Raw genomic sequence first — 18,742 nt, forward strand, 5'->3', positions numbered from 1 at the left:
AAGAGGGGGACAAACCAGCTCCTAAGGGGCTGGTGCGCCCCCATATAGGCCGAAATAGGAGGAGAAGGAAAGAGGGGAAAAGAGATGGAAGGGGAGGGATTCGGCCTCCCCCTTCCTTCCCTCCTCCCTCCTCCTTCCTTCCCCCTCCGGAACTTATGGAAGGGGGGAGGCCGAATTGGGGAGGCGCCCAAGTAGGATTCCTCCTACTTGGGGCGCCCCCTTGGTTGTCTCTCCTCCCCTCCAACCTATATATATGTTGGGGGCACCACTAGAACACACACCAACAATTGTTAGCCGTGTGCGGCGCCCCCTCCACAGTTTACGCCTCCGGTCATATTCATGTAGTGCTTAGGCGAAGCCTTGTGCGGATCACTTCACCATCACCGTCACCACGCCGTCGTGCTAACCGAACTCTCCCTTGACACTTTGCTGGATCAAGAGTTCGAGGGGCGTCATCGACCTGAACGTGTATAGAACTTGGAGGTGCCGTACGTTCGGTGCTTGATCGATCGGAACGAGAAGAAGTTTGACTACATCAACTGTGTTGTCAAACGCTTCCGCTTTCGGTCTACAAGGGTACATAGACACACTTCCCCCTCTCGTTACTATGCATCTCCTGGATATATCTTGCGTGAGCGTAGGATAATTTTTGAAATTGCATGCTACGTTTCCCAATAGGTACTACATGAAAATAAAACCTGTCAAAAACAGAACAATCTGTAGTAATCTGGATAGTTCGAATACTTCTGTAACTCCAAAAATTCTAAAACTTAGGACAACAGGGGCAATTTGTATATCAATCTTGTGTAAAAAATCAGAATTTTATCACGCTTCTGTGATTTTTAAAAATTCTGGGACTGGCGCAGAAGTTTTTGTTTTTCAGCAAGATCAAATCGACTATCATCGTAAGCCATCCCAAAGGTCTTACTTGGCAAAAACACTAATTAAAACACAATACCAAATATAACCAGAGGCTAGATGAATTATTTATTGCAAAACAGAAGCAAAAAGCAAAGAACAAAAATAAAATTGGGTTGCCTCCCAACAAGCGCTATTATTTAACGCCCTTAGCTAGGCATAAAACACAAATAGATCTAGGTATAATTGTAATAATGTTATGGCAAATATCGAAAACTCATCTCATACTCCCTTCATTCAGCAGCAAGTTTTCTTTGTGGTAAACAAAAGTAATCAAAAGGGCTAAATTTAATGGGATAGGAATCCCCAAGATCAAGCTCGGGAGGAATTGGTTCCTCCTTCGGCCCCTCATATTGTATGACCAACTCATCATTATAAGCATTCTTTTGGCAAAAAGTCATGAGCTTGTGCCCAAGAGAGAAACCCAATATGTTGTTTTGTATAGCAAAATTATCATTAAGCTCGGAAATCTTATCAACTAAAACATCGGTAGGGACCCTCTTTCTTAAATTTTCATTATAAGCCACATGATCTAAAGATCGTAAACGCATTATGTCCTCTTGGTTAAAGAGAATTCCCTCTATGGGAGGACGACCACCATCTACTTCATAATGCGCGAAAATTTCACTAGCTTCTTTCCTAACAAATCTAAACTCATGAGCTAGAAATATAGTGGCGGCGGGCTTACCGGAAGAATGCCCAATATTAGAAAAATCTAGAAAAATCCTTTGTATGGATGGATACATATGAACAAATTGTCATTCAAGTTCAACCACAAGCAAAGATATAGCATCCACAAGACTACTAGTTTTATGGAGAATAGATCCACCTAACGTGGGTAGTGCACCGACACCAGTAAAGAAATCTTGAATAACCCCTTTTCAATAATATTGCCGCTGTCTATGCGAAGTTTTTTTGTATGCAAGATAGTAGATTCTTCGTCAGGATTAGTATTAACAAAATCATCAAAGTTTCCCCAGTCGTTACTACTATCCTTTTCAGCGATAACCTTCCCAATTTCAGACATGGTGGCAACAAATCGATCTAGCAATCGAGCAAACCAAAAGCAAGCGAAAAGAAGAACGGAAGAGGGGCGAAGAAAAGGAAAATCTTTTAAAAATAGTTTTAGAAGTGGTCAAGAGGAAAATAAGAGGCGAATAGCGAATAATGTAATGCAAGAGATGAGAGTTTATGATGGGTACTTGGTATGTCTTGACTTGGCGTAGATCTCGCCAACAACGGCGCCAGAAATTCTTCCTGCTACTTCTTGAGCTTGCGTTGGTTTTTCCCTTGAAGAGGAAAGGGTGATGCAGCAAAGTAGAGATAAGTATTTCCCTCAGTTTGAGAACCAAGGTATCAATCCAGTAGGGGACAACGCACAAATCATCAATACCTGCACAAACAATCAAACAACTTGCACCCAACGCGATAAAGGGGTTGTCAATCCCTTCATGGTTACTTCCAAAAGTGAGATCTGATAGAGATAGATGAAAGTAAACAAATGGTAAAGTAAATATTTTTGGTATTTTTGGTTTATAGATCGGAAAGTAAAAGATTGCAAAATAGTAGATCGGAAACTTATATGATAGAAAATAGACCCCGGGGCCATATGTTTCACTAGAGACTTCTCTCAATATAGCAAATAATACGGTGGGTGAACAAATTACTGCCGAGCAATTGATAGAAAAGCGCAAAGTTATGACGATATCTAAGGCAATGATTATGAAATATAGGCATCACGTCCGTGTCAAGTAGACCGAAACGATTCTGCATCTACTACTATTACTCCACACATCGACCGCTATCCAGCGTGCATCCAGAGTATTAAGTTCATAAAGAACAGAGTAACACATTAAGTAAGATGACATGATGTAGAGGCATTAACTCAAGCAATATGATGAAAACCTCATCTTTTTATCCTCGATGGAAACAATACAATACGTGCCTTGCTGCCCCTACTGTCACTGGGAAAGAACACCGCAAGATTGAACCAAAGGTAAGCACTTCTCCCATTGCAAGAAAAACCAATCTAGTTGGCCAAACCAAACTGATAGTTCGAAGAGAATTACAAAGATATCAAATCATGCATAAAATAATTCAGAGAAGATTCAAATAATATTCATAGATAAGCTGATCATAAATCCACAATTCATCGGTTCTCGGCAAACACACCGCGAAAAGAGTATTACATCAGATAGATCTCCAAGAACATCGAGGGGAACATGGTATTGAGAATCAAAGAGAGAGAAGAAGCCATCTAGCTACTATCTATGGACCCGTAGGTCTGTGGTAAACTAGTCACACTTCATCGGAAGGGAAATAGAGTTGATGTAGAAGCCCTCCGTGATCGAATCCCCCTCCGGCAGGGTACCGGAAAAGGTCTCTAGATGGGATCTCATGGGTACAGAAGGTTGCGGCAGTGGAAAAGTGTTTTCGTGGAATCCTCTGGTGGTTTGGGAATATTTGAATATATAGGCGAAAGAATTAGGTCAGGACGGTCACGGGGGGCCCACAAGACAGGGGCGCACCCTCCACCCTTGTGGCCGCCTCGTGGCTCCTCCGACTTCATCTCCAAGTCTCATGGGTGTCTTCTGGTCCAAGAAAAATCATCGCGAATGTTTTATTCCATTTGGACTCCGTTTGGTATTCCTTTTCTGCGAAACTCAAAAAAAGGAAAAAAAACATACGTTTGAGACGTATCAGCAGGTATTCGTGATTTGTGTGTTGTCTCCTACTAGATTGATATTTTGGTTCTCTAACTGAGGGCAATAATTATCTCTACTTTGCTGCATCACCCTTTCCTCTTCAAGGGAAAAACCAACGGAAGCTCAAGAAGTAGCAACATTGTCCCGCCGCCCCCGCAGGTACTGCCAGAGGATGAGGAGGCGGAGACAGAGTACCAAGCCATCCTCAAGGAGGCCCTGCAGCACGAGCAAGAAGCGAGCCAGCTTGAGGACGATGCCCGTTGGGATGGGCTGGAGCACGCCCTTGCCTTGTTGGCGGCGGAGGACTCCGTCCACACGCCGTTGTTCGTCCCGCCGCCACCGCCCGTTGTCGAGCCCAAGGCCTAGCCAGAGCTAGAGCGCAAGCCCACGCTCATGCATAAGCGGTCGCCACCGCCCCCAGTTGGCCCGAGGAGTCCTATTTGTGGACCAGCCAGCTCTGCGAGTGGGTGAGCGCGTCTCTCTGTTACTACACCTCCACGACGGAAGAGGAGGCGGCCCACTGATAACCCACAAGTATAGGGGATCGCAACAGTTTTTGAGGGTAGAGTATTCAACCCAAATTTATTGATTCGACACAAGGGGAGCCAAAGAATATTCTCAAGTATTAGCAGTTGAGTTGTCAATTCAACCACACCTGGATAACTTAGTATCTGCAGCAAAATATTTAGTAGCAAAGTAATATGGAAGTAATAGTAACGATAGCAAAAGTAATATTTTTGGGTTTTGTAGTGATTGTAACAGTAGCAACGGAAAAGTAAATAAGCGAAGAACAATATGTGACAAGCTCGTAGGCATTGGATCGGTGATGGAGAATTATGCCGGATGCGGTTCATCATGTAACAATCATAACATAGGGTGACACAGAACTAGCTCCAATTCATCAATGTAATGTAGGCATGTATTCCGAATATAGTCATACGTGCTTATGGAAAAGAACTTGCATGACATCTTTTGTCCTACCCTCCCGTGGCAGCGGGGTCCTAACGGAAACTAAGGGATATTAAGGCCTCCTTTTAATAGAGTACCAAACCAAAGCATTAACACATAGTGAATACATGAACTCCTCAAACTACGGTCATCACCGGGAGTGGTCCCGATTATTGTCACTTCGGGGTTGCCGGATCATAACACATAGTAGGTGACTATAGACTTGCAAGATAGGATCAAGAACTCACATATATTCATGAAAACATAATAGGTTCAGATCTGAAATCATGGCACTCGGGCCCTAGTGTCAAGCATTAAGCATAGCAAAGTCATAGCAACATCAATCTCAGAACATAGTGGATACTAGGGATCCAACCCTAACAAAACTAACTCGATTACATGATAAATCTCATCCAACCCATCACCGTCCAGCAAGCCTACGATGGAATTACTCACGCACGGCGGTGAGCATCATGAAATAGGTGATGGAGGATGGTTGATGATGACGACGGCAACGGATTCCCCTCTCCGGAGCCCCGAACGGACTCCAGATCAACCCTCCCGAGAGGTTTTAGGGCTTGGCGGCGGCTCCGTATCGTAAAACACGATGAATCCTTCTCTTTGATTTTTTTCTCCCCGAAAGTGAATATATGGAGTTGGAGTTGAGGTCGGTGGAGCGTCAGGGGGCCCACGAGGCAGGGGGCGCGCCCCCCACCCTCGTGGACAGGTGGAGGCCCCCTGACGTGGATTCTTCTTCCAGTATTTTTAATATTTTCCAAAAATAAGTTCCGTGGAGTTTCAGGTCATTCCGAGAACTTTTGTTTCTGCACATAAATAACACCACGGCAATTCTTCTGAAAACATCGTCAGTCCGGGTTAGTTCCATTCAAATCATGCAAGTTAGAGTCCAAAACAAGGTCAAAAGTGTTTGGAAAAGTAGATACGACGGAGACGTATCAACTCCCCCAAGCTTAAACATTTGCTTGTCCTCAAGCAATTCAGTTCATAAACTCAAAGTGATAAAGAAAAACTTTTACAAACTCTGTTTGCTCTTGTTGTTGTAAATATGTAAAGCCAGCATTCAAGTTTTCAGCAAAGATTGTGACAAACCACATTCACAATAACTCTTAGGTCTCATGTTTACTCATATCAATGGCATAATCAACTAGCGAGCAATAATAATAAATCTCGGATGACAACACTTTCTCAAAACAATCATAATATGATATAACAGGATGGTATCTCGCTAGCCCTTTCTGAGACTGCAAAACATAAATGCAGAGCACCTTTAAAGATCAAGGACTGACTAGACATTGTAATTCATGGCAAAAGAGATCCAGTCATAGTCATACCCAATATAAATTAATAATAATGGATGCAAATGACAGCAGTGCTCTCCAGCTGGTGCTTTTTAATAAGAGGGTGATGACTCAACATAAAAGTAAATAGATAGGCCCTTCGCAGAGGGAAGCAGGGATTTGTAGAGGTGCCAGAGCTTGATTTTAAATAGAGATAAATAATATTTTGGGCGGCATACTTTCATTGTCAACATAACAACCAAGAGATGGCGATATCTTCCATGCTACACACATTATAGGCGTTTCCCAAACAGAATGGTAAAGTTTATACTCCCCCTCCACCAACAGGCATCAATCCATGGCTTGCTCGAAATAACGAGTGCCTCCAACTAGCAACAGTCCCAGGGGGAGTTTTGTTTGCAATTATTTTGATTTAGTTTGCATAAAGCATGGGACTGGGCATCCCGCTGACCAGCCATTTTCTCGTGAGTGAGGAGCGGAGTCCACTCCTCTTGAGAATAACCCGCCTAGCATGGAAGATACGGACAACCCTAGTTGATACATGAGCTATTCGAGCATACAAAACAGAATTTCATTTGAAGGTTTAGAGTTTGGCACATACAAATTTACTTGGAACGGCAGGCAGATACCGCATATAGGAAGGTATAGTGGACTCATATGGCATCACTTTGGGGTTTAAGGGATTGGATGCACAAGCAGTATTCCCGCTTAGTACAAGTGAAGGCTAGCAAAAGACTGGGAAGCGACCAACTAGAGAGCGACAACAGTCATGAACATGCATTAAAATTAATAAACATTGAGTGCAAGCATGAGTAGGATATAATCCACCATGAACATAAATATCATGAAGGCTATGTTGATTTGTTTCAACTACATGTGTGAACATGTGCCAAGTCGAGTCACTTAAATCATTCAAAGGAGGATACCACCCCACTATACCACATCACAACCATTTTAATAGCATGTTGGCACGCAAGGTAAACCATTATAACTCATAGCTAATCAAGCATGGCACGAGCAACTATGATCTCTAATTGTCATTGCAAACATGTTTATTCATAATGGGCTGAATCAGGAACGATGAACTAATCATATTTACAAAAACAAGAGAGGTCGAGTTCATACCAGCTTCTCTCATCTCAATCAGTCCATCATATCTCGTCATAATTTCCTTTCACTTGCACGACCTAATGATGTGAAAATAATAAGAGTGCACGTGCATTGGACTAAGCTGGAATCTGCGAGCATTCAATAAACAGGAGAAGACAAGGCAATATGGGCTCTTGGTTAAATCAACAATAATGCATATAAGAGCCACTTCAACAATTTCATTATGGTCTTCTCCTATCGACCCCCAAAGAAAAGAAAAGAAATAAAACTATTTACACGGGAAAGCTCCCAACAAGCAAAAGAAGAACGGGAAATCTTTTTGGGTTTTCTTTTAATTGTTACTACTACAGCAAGAAAAGTAAACTAACTAAAAGCTACACCATTTTTTTGGGTTTTTCTTAAGGTTTATTAAACACACAAGAAGAAAACAAGAAAAAGGAAAATAAACTAGCATGGATATTACAGTGAAAGAGTATGAGCACCGACATCTAGCAATGAGTGTGTGAACATGAATGTAATGTCGGTGAGAAATACGTACTCCCTCAAGCTTAGGCTTTTGGCCTAAGTTGGTTTATTGCCACGGATGGCCTGGCAGATATCCATAGTTGTAGTTGGGGTCGTACTGAGATGCAGCGGTCATTGCATGGTGTGCTGCAGCTTGGAGGCATGCTATCTCAGTCCTCCTCCTATACTCCTCCGCCTCCTCTCTGGTTATGTAATGTCTCCCTTTTTCCTGAAAGTCAAAGAGAGTAGGGGCAGGAAGAACAATATTGACAGCATGACGCCTGTCAAAGATTAGTCTGTACTCGAGAGGTGGTTCATTCCTCTCGACAACCTGATGGTGAACCATAGCATTAAAGTCTAGATAAGTACGAGGCAGTTCAATAACATCATCACGTATGGTTACACCAAGAAAATCAGCTAAGCGGGTTGCATAAATTCCACCAAAGAAATCTCCATTAAATCTATTGTAATGCAACCTACGCGCAACAATAGCTCCCAAATTATAAGATTTGTCTCCTAACACAGCACTCCTGAGAACACTGAGGTCAGGGACACACATATGACATGCTTCATCTTTACCATTTATGCACCTACCTATGAAGAGAGCAAAATAATGTATAGCAGGAAAATGAATGCTCCCTATGATAGCTTGTGTTATGTCTCTAGATTCCCCCACAGTTATACTAGCAAGAAATTCTCTAAATTCAGATTTGCGGGGTTCACTAGTACTACCCCATTATGGAAGTTTGCAAGCAGTGGTAAAATCCTCTAAGTCCATAGTGTAAGATTTTTCATAGAGATCAAATAGAACAGTTTGAGAATTACTGAAGATGAATATTCAAACCTCCTCACAAATGAACTAGTGAGATAGTAGTACTGGCGGCACTTTTCTCCCTCGAAGCTCACAAGATCAGCGTTACGCAAATACGCGTTAAATTCTTCCTTGATTCCCGCTTGATCCATAAAGTCTTCTGAAGGCCATTCACAAGGCCGCACTGGAGCGTTCCTTGGTGGCTCATCATCGGCATCGCGCATTGCAAGCCTGGGTCCTTGCTTCCTTGAAGGACCACCTTCATATATTTTCCTAAGCATATTTCTTCCTCTGAAAAATTTCTGAAATTTTTAGTAACTTCAAATAAAAGTGAACCAAGCTCAACAAAATTGATAGCAACTACTCCTACAAGTGCCTAGAGCCTATATCATGCATTAGAACTACTTGGAACCATATAAATTTGACATGCAAGCTCAAGAACATGGTCACCTAGGCAGCACAAATTTGCAATGAATAAAGCACTAGAACAAAAACTAATTGGACCAATGGAGGAGTCACATACCAAGGAACAATCTCCCAAAACAGTTTGGTGAGAGGTGCTTTGAGCAAGGAGATCGAAAATCGCAGCAAAATGAGCTAGAACTCATGCTTGAGCTGGATGGTGAATTTTTTGGGAGGAAGAAGAAGTGTCTGGGTGCAGGAATAAGTGGAGGGGAGCCACCATGGGCCCACGAGGCAGGGAGCGCGCCCTGTAGGGGTGGGCGCGCCCTGGACCCTCGTGGCCAGGTGCTTGCTCCCCCTGCTGTGTTCTCAGTGCCAGATATTCTCAAATATTCCAGAAAAAACCATATTCCATTTTCAGGGCATTTGGAGAACTTTTATTTTCGGGGTATTTTTATATTACACGGATAATTCAGGAAACAGAGAGGAAAATGCTATTTTTACTTTATTTCAACTAAATAATAGAAAGTAGAGAGAGGGTACAGAAGGTTGTGCCTTCTAGTTTCATCCATTTCATGCTCATCAAAAGGAATCCACTAACAAGGTTGATCAAGTCTTGTTAACAAACTCATTCCGAATAACATGAAACCGGAGAAATTTCGAATAACACTATGTTACCTCAACGGGGATATGCACATCCCCAATAATAAGAATATCATATTTCTTCTTGACAGTAGGAAGAGGAAATTCAAAACCTCCAAAAATAATCGATGGAATTTTCCCAATAGAATTGATACTCTGGACCTAAGGTTGTTTCCTCGAAAAATGTACCATATGCTCATTACCATTAACATGAGAAGTGACATTGCCTTTGTTGCAATCAATAACAGCCCCTGCAGTATTCAAAAAGGGTCTTCCAAGAATAATAGACATACTATCGTCCTCGGGAATGTCAAGAATAACAAAGTCCGTTAAAATAGTAATGTTTGCAACCACGACAGACACATCCTCACAAATACCGACAGGTATAGCAGTTGATTTATCAGCCATTTGCAAAGATATTTCAATAGGTGTCAACTTATTCAAATCAAGTCTACGATATAAAGAGAGAGGCATAACACTAAAACCGGCTCCAAGATCACACAAAGCAGTTTTAACATAGTTTCTTTTAATGGAGCATGGTACAGTTGGTACTCCTGGATCTCCTAGTTTCTTAGGTATTCCACCCTTAAAAGTGTAATTAGCAAGCATGGTGGAAATTTCAGCTTCCGGTATCTTTCTTTTATTTGTAACAATATCTTTCATATACTTAGCATAAGGATTCATTTTAAGCATATCAGTCAAACGCATACACAAAAAGATAGGTCTAATCATTTCAGCAAAGCACTCAAAATCCTCATCATCCTTTTTCTTGGATGGTTTGGGAGGAAAAGGCATGGGTTTCTGAACCCATGGTTCTCTTTCTTTACCGTGCTTCCTAGAAACAAAGTCTCTCTTATCATAACGTTGATTCTTTGATTGTGGGTTATCAAGATCAACAGCAGGTTCAATTTCTACATCATTATCATTACTAGGTTGAGCATCATCATGAACATCTTCATTAATATTTTCACTAGGTTCATGTTCATTACCAGATTGTGTTTCAGCATCAGAAATAGAAATATCATTTGGATTCTCAGGTGTTTCAGCACCAGGTTCACTAGAGACATGCAAAGTCCTATCATTTTTCTTTTTCTTCTTTTTAGAAGGACTAGGTGCATCAATATTATTTCTCTGAGAATCTTGCTCAATTCTCTTAGGATGGCCTTTAGGATACAAAGGTTCCTGAGTCATTTTACCAGTTCTAGTAGCCACTCTAACAGCATAGTCATTATTCTTACTATTTAATTCATTGAGCAAATCATTTTGAGCTTTAAGTACTTGTTCTACTTGAGTGGTAACCATAGAAGCATGTTTAGTAATGAGTTTAAGTTCACCTTTAACTCTAGACATATAATCACCCAAGTATTCAATCATATAAACATTTTGTTTTAATTGTCTACCAAAATAAGCATTAAAGTCTTCTTGCTTAACCATAAAGTTATCAAACTCATCCAAACATTGGCTAGCAATTTTAGGAGGGATTTCAGCTTTATCATATCTATAGAGAGAATTTACCTTTACTACCTGTGTCGGGTTATCAAGACCATGAGTTTCTTCAATAGGTGATGGATTAAGATCATATATTTCTTCAACAGGCGGTAAATTAAGACCATGTATTTCTTCAATAGGAGGTAAATTCTTAACATCTTCAGCTTTAATACCTTTTTCTTTCATAGATTTCTTTGCCTCTTGCATATCTTCAGGACTGAGAAATAGAACACCTCTTTTCTTCGGAGTTGGTTTAGGAATAGGCTCAGGAATTGGCTCAGGAAGTGTCCAATTATTTTCATTTGTCAACATATTATTCAATAGAATCTCAGCTTCATCCGGTGTTCTTTCCCTGAAAATAGAACCAGCACAACTATCCAGGTAATCTCTGGAAGCATCGGTTAGTCCATTATAAAAGATATCAAGTATTTCATTTTTCTTAAGAGGATGATCAGGCAAAGCATTAAGTAATTGGAGAAGCCTCCCCCAAGCTTGTGGGAGACTCTCTTCTTCAATTTGCACAAAATTATATATATATATATATCCCTTAAAGCAGCTTGTTTCTTATGAGCAGGGAAATATTTAGCAGAGAAGTAATAAATCATATCTTGGGGACTACGCACACAACCAGGATCAAGAGAATTAAACCATATCTTAGCATCACCCTTTAATGAGAACGGAAATATTTTAAGGATATAAAGGTAGCGAGTTCTCTCATCATTAGTGAACAGGGTGGCTATATCATTTAATTTGGTAAGATGTGCCACAACAGTTTCAGATTCATAGCCACAAAAGGATCAGATTCAACCAAAGTAATTATATCAGGATCAACAGAGAATTCATAATCCTTATCAGTAACACAGATAGGTGAAGTAGCAAAAGCAGGGTCAGGTTTCATTCTAGCATTAAGAGATTGCTGCTTCCATTTAGCTAATAATTTCTTAAGATCACTTCTATCATTGCAAGCAAGAATGGCTCTAGCAGATTATTCATCCAGAACATAACCCTCAGGCACAACAGGCAATTCATATTTATTAGGGGGAGAGTCTTCATCATCATATCTTCAATATTATCATTTTCAATAATTTCATTCTCTCTAGCCCTAGCAAGTTGTTCATCAAGAAATTCACCAAGTGGCACAGTAGTATCAAGCATAGAAGTAGTTTCATCATAAGTAGCATGCATAGCAGAAGTGGCATCATCAATAACATGCCACATATCAGAATTAATAGCAGAAGCACGTTTAGGTGTCGCAAGCTTACTCAAAACAGAAGGTGAATCAAGTGCAGAGCTAGATGGCGGCTCCTTACCTCCCCTCGTAGTTGAGGGATAAATTTTTGTTTTCGTGTCTTTCAAGTTCTTCATAGTGACCAGCAGATATAAATCCCAAGCGACTCAAAGAATAGAGCTATGCTCCCCGGCAACGGCGCCAGAAAATAGTCTTGATAACCCACAAGTATAGGGGGTCGCAACAGTTTTCGAGGGTAGAGTATTCAACCCAAATTTATTGATTCGACACAAGGGGAGCCAAAGAATATTCTCAAGTATTAGCAGTTGAGTTGTCAATTCAACCACACCTGGATAACTTAGTATCTGCAGCAAAATATTTAGTAGCAAAGTAATATGGAAGTAACAGTAACGGTAGCAAAAGTAATATTTTTGGGTTTTGTAGTGATTGTAATAGTAGCAACGAAAAAGTAAATAAGCGAAGAACAATATGTGAAAAGTTCGTAGGCATTGGATCGGTGATGGAGAATTATGCCGGATGCGGTTCATCATGTGACAATCATAACATAGGGTGACACAGAACTAGCTACAATTCATCAATGTAATGTAGGCATGTATTCCGAATATAGTCATACGTGCTTATGGAAAAGAACTTGCATGACATCTTTTGTCCTACCCTCCCGTGGCAGCGAGGTCCTAACGGAAACTAAGGGATATTAAGGCCTCCTTTTAATAGAGTACCAGACCAAAGCATTAACACATAGTGAATACATGAACTCCTCAAACTACGGTCATCACCGGGAGTGGTCCCGATTATTGTCACTTCGGGATTGCCGGATCATAACACATAGTAGGTGACTATAGACTTGCAAGATAGGATCAAGAACTCACATATATTCATGAAAACATAATAGGTTCGGATCTGAAATCATGGCGCTCTCACCCTAGTGTCAGGCATTAAGCATAGCAAAGTCATAGCAACATCAATCTCAGAACATAGTGGATACTAGGGATCAAATCCTAACAAAACTAACTCGATTACATGATAAATCTCATCCAACCCATCACCGTCCAGCAAGCCTACGATGGAATTACTCAGGCACGGCGGTGAGCATCATGAAATTGGTGATGGAGGATGGTTGATGATGACGACGCCGATGGATTCCCCTCTCCGGAGCCCCGAACGGACTCCAGATCAGCCCTCCCAAGAGGTTTTAGTGCTTGGCGGTGGCTCCGTATCTTAAAACGCGATGAATCCTTCTCTCTAATTTTTTTCTCCCCGAAAGTGAATATATGGAGTTGGAGTTGAGGTCGGAGGAGCGTCAGGGGGCCCACGAGGCAGGGGGGCGCCCCCCACCCTCGTGGACAGGTGGAGGCCCCTCTGACGTGGATTCTTCTTCCAGTATTTTTAATATTTTCCAAAAATAAGTTCCATGGAGTTTCAGGTCGTTCCGAGAACTTTTGTTTCTACACATAAATAACACCATGGCAATTTTGCTGAAAACAGCGTCAGTCCGGGTTAGTTTCATTCAAATCATGCAAGTTAGAGTCCAAAACAAGGGAAAAAGTGTTTGGAAAAGTAGATACGACGGAGACGTATCACCCACCTTGAGCGTTGGAAGGCGCATTGGCTCGCCGGGCAGGAGACCTACGGCGAGCGGCAGATGCAGTGGGAGTAGCAACTGTGCCGCGACGAGGAGGCACTACGCTAGGAGGAGGAGGAGGAGGGCGCCCGCCTCGCCGCAATGCCGCGCCGCAGCAAACGCTGGAGGACGCTGCCCTCGCGGCCTATCAATCCGCATTCGGTTGGGCTGGGCCACCTCCCGTCTTCATTGACTTCACCGGCGACGACGAGTGTCGGTGTCAAAACCGGCGGATCTCGGGTAGGGGGTCCCGAACTATGCGTCTAAGGTCGATGGTAATAGGAGACAGGGGACACAATGTTTACCCAGGTTCGGGCCCTCTCTATGGAGGTAATACCCTACTTCCTGCTTGATTGATCTTGATGAATATGAGTATTACAAGAGTTGATCTACCACGAGATCGTAATGGCTAAAACCCTAGAAGTCTAGCCTGTATGATTATGATTGTCCCTACGGACTAAACCCTCCGGTTTATATAAGCACCGGAGGGGACTACGGTTGTACAAAGTCGGTTACAGAGAAAGGAATCTTCATATCCGGACGCCAAGCTTGCCTTCTACGCCAAGGAGAGTCCCATCCGGACACGGGTGAGAGTCTTCGGTCTTGCATCTTCATAGCCCATCAGTCCGGCCCATGGTTAATAGGGCGGACCCCCGAAGACCCCTTAATCCAGGACTCCCTCAGTAGCCCCCGAACCAGACTTCAATGACGAAGTGTCCGGCGCGCAGATCGTCTTCGACATTGCAAGGCGGGTTCCTCCTCCGATGACTTCAAAGTGGTGTATCCGGCCTTCCATTTAATATCGTACCCCTCGGCTTCTGTGTATAAATAATTTTAGCTTCCACGTGTCAGGCGAATGAGAGAAGTCAGGGTTGTTGGGGATCGTAGCAGAAATTAAAATTTTCTACGCATCACCAAGATCAATCTATGGAGTTTACTAGCAACGATAGGGGAGGAGTGCATCTACATACCCTTGTAGATCGCGAGCGGAAGCGTTCAAGAGAACGGGGTTGATGGAGTCGTACTCGTCGTGATCCAAATAACCGATGATCCAAGCGCCGAACGGACGGCACCTCCGTGTTCAACACACGTACGGAGCGGTGACGTCTCCCACGCCTTGATCCAGCAAGGAGGAGGGAGAGGTTGAGGAAGAAGGCTCCAACAGCAGCACGACGGTGTGGTGGTGGTGGAGTGACAGTTCTCCGGCAGGGCTTCGCCAAGCACACGCGGAGGAGGAGAGGTGTTGGGGAGGGGAGGGGCTGCGCCTTGGGAAAGGTATGGCTGCCCTCCCACCCCTCCACTATATATAGGGGCAAGGGAGAGGGGGGCCGGCCCCCTCAGATCCAATCTGGTGGGAGGGGCGGCGGCCAGGGGGAGGTGGCTTGCCCCCCAAGCAAGGGGGGCGCCCCCCTTTAGGGTTTCCCCCAAACCCTAGGCGCATGGGCCCTAGGGGGGTTGGTGCCCAGCCCACTAAGGGCTGGTTCCCTTCCACCTACAGCCCATAAGGCCCTTCGGGGCAGGTGGACCCTCCCGGTGGACCCCCGGAACCCCTCCGGTGGTCCCGGTACAATACTGGTATACCCCCGAATATTTCCGGTGAACGTATGGTGACTTCCCATATATAAATCTTTACCTCCGGACCATTCCGGAACTCCTCGTGATGTCCGGGATCTCATCCGGGACTCCAAACAACATTCGGTAATCACATACAAACCTTCCTTATAACCCTAGTGTCATCGAACCTTAAGTGTGTAGACCCTACGGGTTCGGGAGTCATGCAGACATGACCGAGACACCTCTCTAGCCAATAACCAATAGCGGGATCTGGATACCCATGTTCGCTCCCACATGTTCCACGATGATCTCATCGGATGAACCACGATGTCGAGGATTCAAGCAATCCCGTATACAATTCCCTTTGTCAATCGGTACGTTACTTGCCCGAGATTCGATCGTCGGTATCCCAATACCTCGTTCAATCTCGTTACCGGCAAGTCACTTTACTCGTTTCATAATGCATGATCCCGTGACTAACTACTTAGTCACATTGAGCTCATTATGATGATGCAATACCGAGTGGGCCTAGAGATACCTCCCGTCATACGGAGTGACAAATCCCAGTCTCGATCCGAGCCAACCCAACAGACACTTTCAGAGATACCTGTAGTGCACCTTTATAGCCACCCAGTTACGTTGTGACGTTTGGTACACCCAAAGCATTCCTACGGTATCCGGGAGTTGCACGATCTCATGGTCTAAGGAAATGATACTTGACATTAGAAAAGCTTTAGCAAACGAACTACACGATCTAGTGCTATGCTTAGGATCAGGTCTTGTCCATCACATCATTCTCCTAATGATGTGATCCCGTTATCAATGACATCCAATGTCCATGGTCAGGAAACCGTAACCATCTATTGATCAACGAGCTAGTCAACTAGAGGCTCACTAGGGACATGTTTTGGTCTATGTATTCACATATGTATTACGATTTCCGGATAACACAATTAAAGCATGAACAATAGACAATTATCATGAACAAGGAAATATAATAATAACCATTTTATTATTGCCTCTAGGGCATATTTCCAACAAGGGTATTTTTGCATATAACACCCCGGCCATGCGAGAAAGAGTGTCTATAAAGAGATTGGATCTCAGATCCATTTGGCACCACGCGAAAAAATCCCCAGAGATCGCTAGGAAAAACCATTCCAACATGGCCAACGCTCCCAGCTCCTCCTCCTGTCCCTGCGGCCCAGAAAAAGGCGAGTGGGAGAGGTGCTCCGTTCCCCATAGTTAGCTGGAGAAGCTACAAACACAGGGATTTCTTTCCCCCGCGGATCTGGTCCCTGTTCGAGCGGGGCTGACTTCCTTCAACGGCGAGGCCCAAGCGGAGAACTTCCCCAATCCATCTGAGGGGGAACGAGTGTGCTTCGTTCCCTACCTGCTAAGAGGCGTCGGGTTCCCAATTCATCTGTTCCTCAGAGGGCTTTTGGAATACTATGGCCTCTAGCTGCACAACTTCACGCCGGCCTCCATTCTGCACATCGCCGGTTACGTTACTCTCTACGAGCTATTCCTGGGTTGCGAGGCCCACTTTGAACCGTGGAGAAGGCTATTCTGTCTCGTCCCGCGTAATCACGAGGGATCAATGTTTGAAGTGGGCGGGGCCGAAATATGGCGCATCGTCGAGACTGGATACCTATCCGGCACACCAAAGAAGGCATCCAAAGAGTGGCCTTCTGAATGGTTCTATATTGAGGACGTTGCACTCCCCGACCCAGTTCGGAGAGGTCTTCCGGAGTTTACAAGCGTCCCTTTGAAGAAACGCCACAACTGGTGCCCTCGGAGCCTCGAAGAGGAAGATAGTGCGGAAGTTCGCCAACTTTTGAGCAAGATAAGGACGCTCGCCCAGTCCGGATTCACGATAGTCGAAGTAATGGTGACCTCCATAGTGCGAGGGGTTCAGCCACTCCAATACAGAGGGCTTCCGATGTGGCACTACAATGGGGAAGACGACGCTTCCCGCTGCGGCAGAAAGGGTCCGGACACCCCCGCCGCTCTGGCCAAAATATTGGCCGAACTGTTCAAAGGGGAGGAAGAGGAGTTCCTGCGTATCAAGCGCAGAGAAGGGTTTTCCATGTACAGTCCTCCTAGCTGGGTAAGCCCCCAACTCCTCTACTCTACTCATTCCACCCCCTGAGCTACTTTCAATAAGTATTAACTCATCCATTTATAACAGCACTGGCGGAAGATTTCCGAAGGGCTTCACAGCCCCGCCCCGCAGCCCGAGGGCCACAATCGGGAACTTGACCCCGGATTTGAAGAAGATCCGGATATATTCGTGGTGCTCGAGGGCGGGGTGTTTTACCAGGAGAGCTATGACGGCACAGAGGTGGCCATCATCGCCGATTATCCCGGTCTTCTCCCTACTTCCCACGTAAGTAATCAGGAGACATCTCATCCAAAAGAGTTCTCTCATTCTGCCTCACCCACCGCACCGTCCTGTGCTCAAAAGGGGAGGCGTTCGGCACATCATGCTGCCCTAGGGGCACATCCAAAGAGAGCGACCCCCACGCTGGGCAGGCCTTCAAAGAGAAAGGCATACAAAGATACGGCCGGGCCTTCATCAAAGAGGTATGGATTCGCAACTATGTTCGTTAGCAGTCGCGCCCAACTGTGACTCCTATGTTCGTCTTGTATCAGGAAAAAGGTTCGACGGACTGTGTCCGGAGACCCGGCCGGTCATACTCCCAATAGCCAGGATTCGGTCCCAACTGAGGAGACGGGGCCCGATATGGGAGTGGCGCCGGACTGTCCTTCTGCCGAGGGCTCGGAAGATATGTCCGTCACCAACTCGGAAGTGGAGAGTGCCATGAATCGTCGGTGTCGAAGGGCCATTTTACGAGATCCCCGCTTCTCAAAAGAGGCGTTCGGTGACTTCAGCTCGGCTGATGTATATATCCGGGCTACTCGAGATGGGCTTAATAGAGCCACAGAGCAGCATTTAAAAGATGTGCAGGTAAGTTTACTTTGTCCGAATTTAAGAACCCTGTACCAGTAGCCCCCGAGACTTGAAGCAGTTGGTACAAATGATTTAAGGGTCGTTGTATAACCAGGTTCTTAAGGACAAGAGCGAACTTCTAGCCCAAGAGGTGGAAAAGTGTCGGACACAGCTAACTGCAGTTACCGCCGAACTGGAAAAGTCCAAGAAGACATCCTCTGGTAATATTTCCCTCTATCGAGAAACAATAATTATATACCAATTGTGCTGATACTGTTGCTTGTCTCGTAACAGGGTCGTCGGACCAACTGGAAGAGAAACTGAAAGCCTCTCAAACGGGCAAGAAAGAGGCGAAAAGACTACACGCCGCAGGCAAGCGCGTTCTGACCCGAGTCAGAGAGGAGAAAAACAAACTCCAGGATTCCAACACCCAGCTGGGTGAGGAACTGAAAGATGTGCGGGCCCAACTTGCCGACTCCGTGAAGGAGAATAAAAGGCTGCGAGGCGGCATATTCAGT

This window comes from Triticum aestivum, chromosome 3D (assembly GCF_018294505.1).
Source record: "Triticum aestivum cultivar Chinese Spring chromosome 3D, IWGSC CS RefSeq v2.1, whole genome shotgun sequence".
Taxonomy (NCBI): domain Eukaryota; kingdom Viridiplantae; phylum Streptophyta; class Magnoliopsida; order Poales; family Poaceae; genus Triticum; species Triticum aestivum.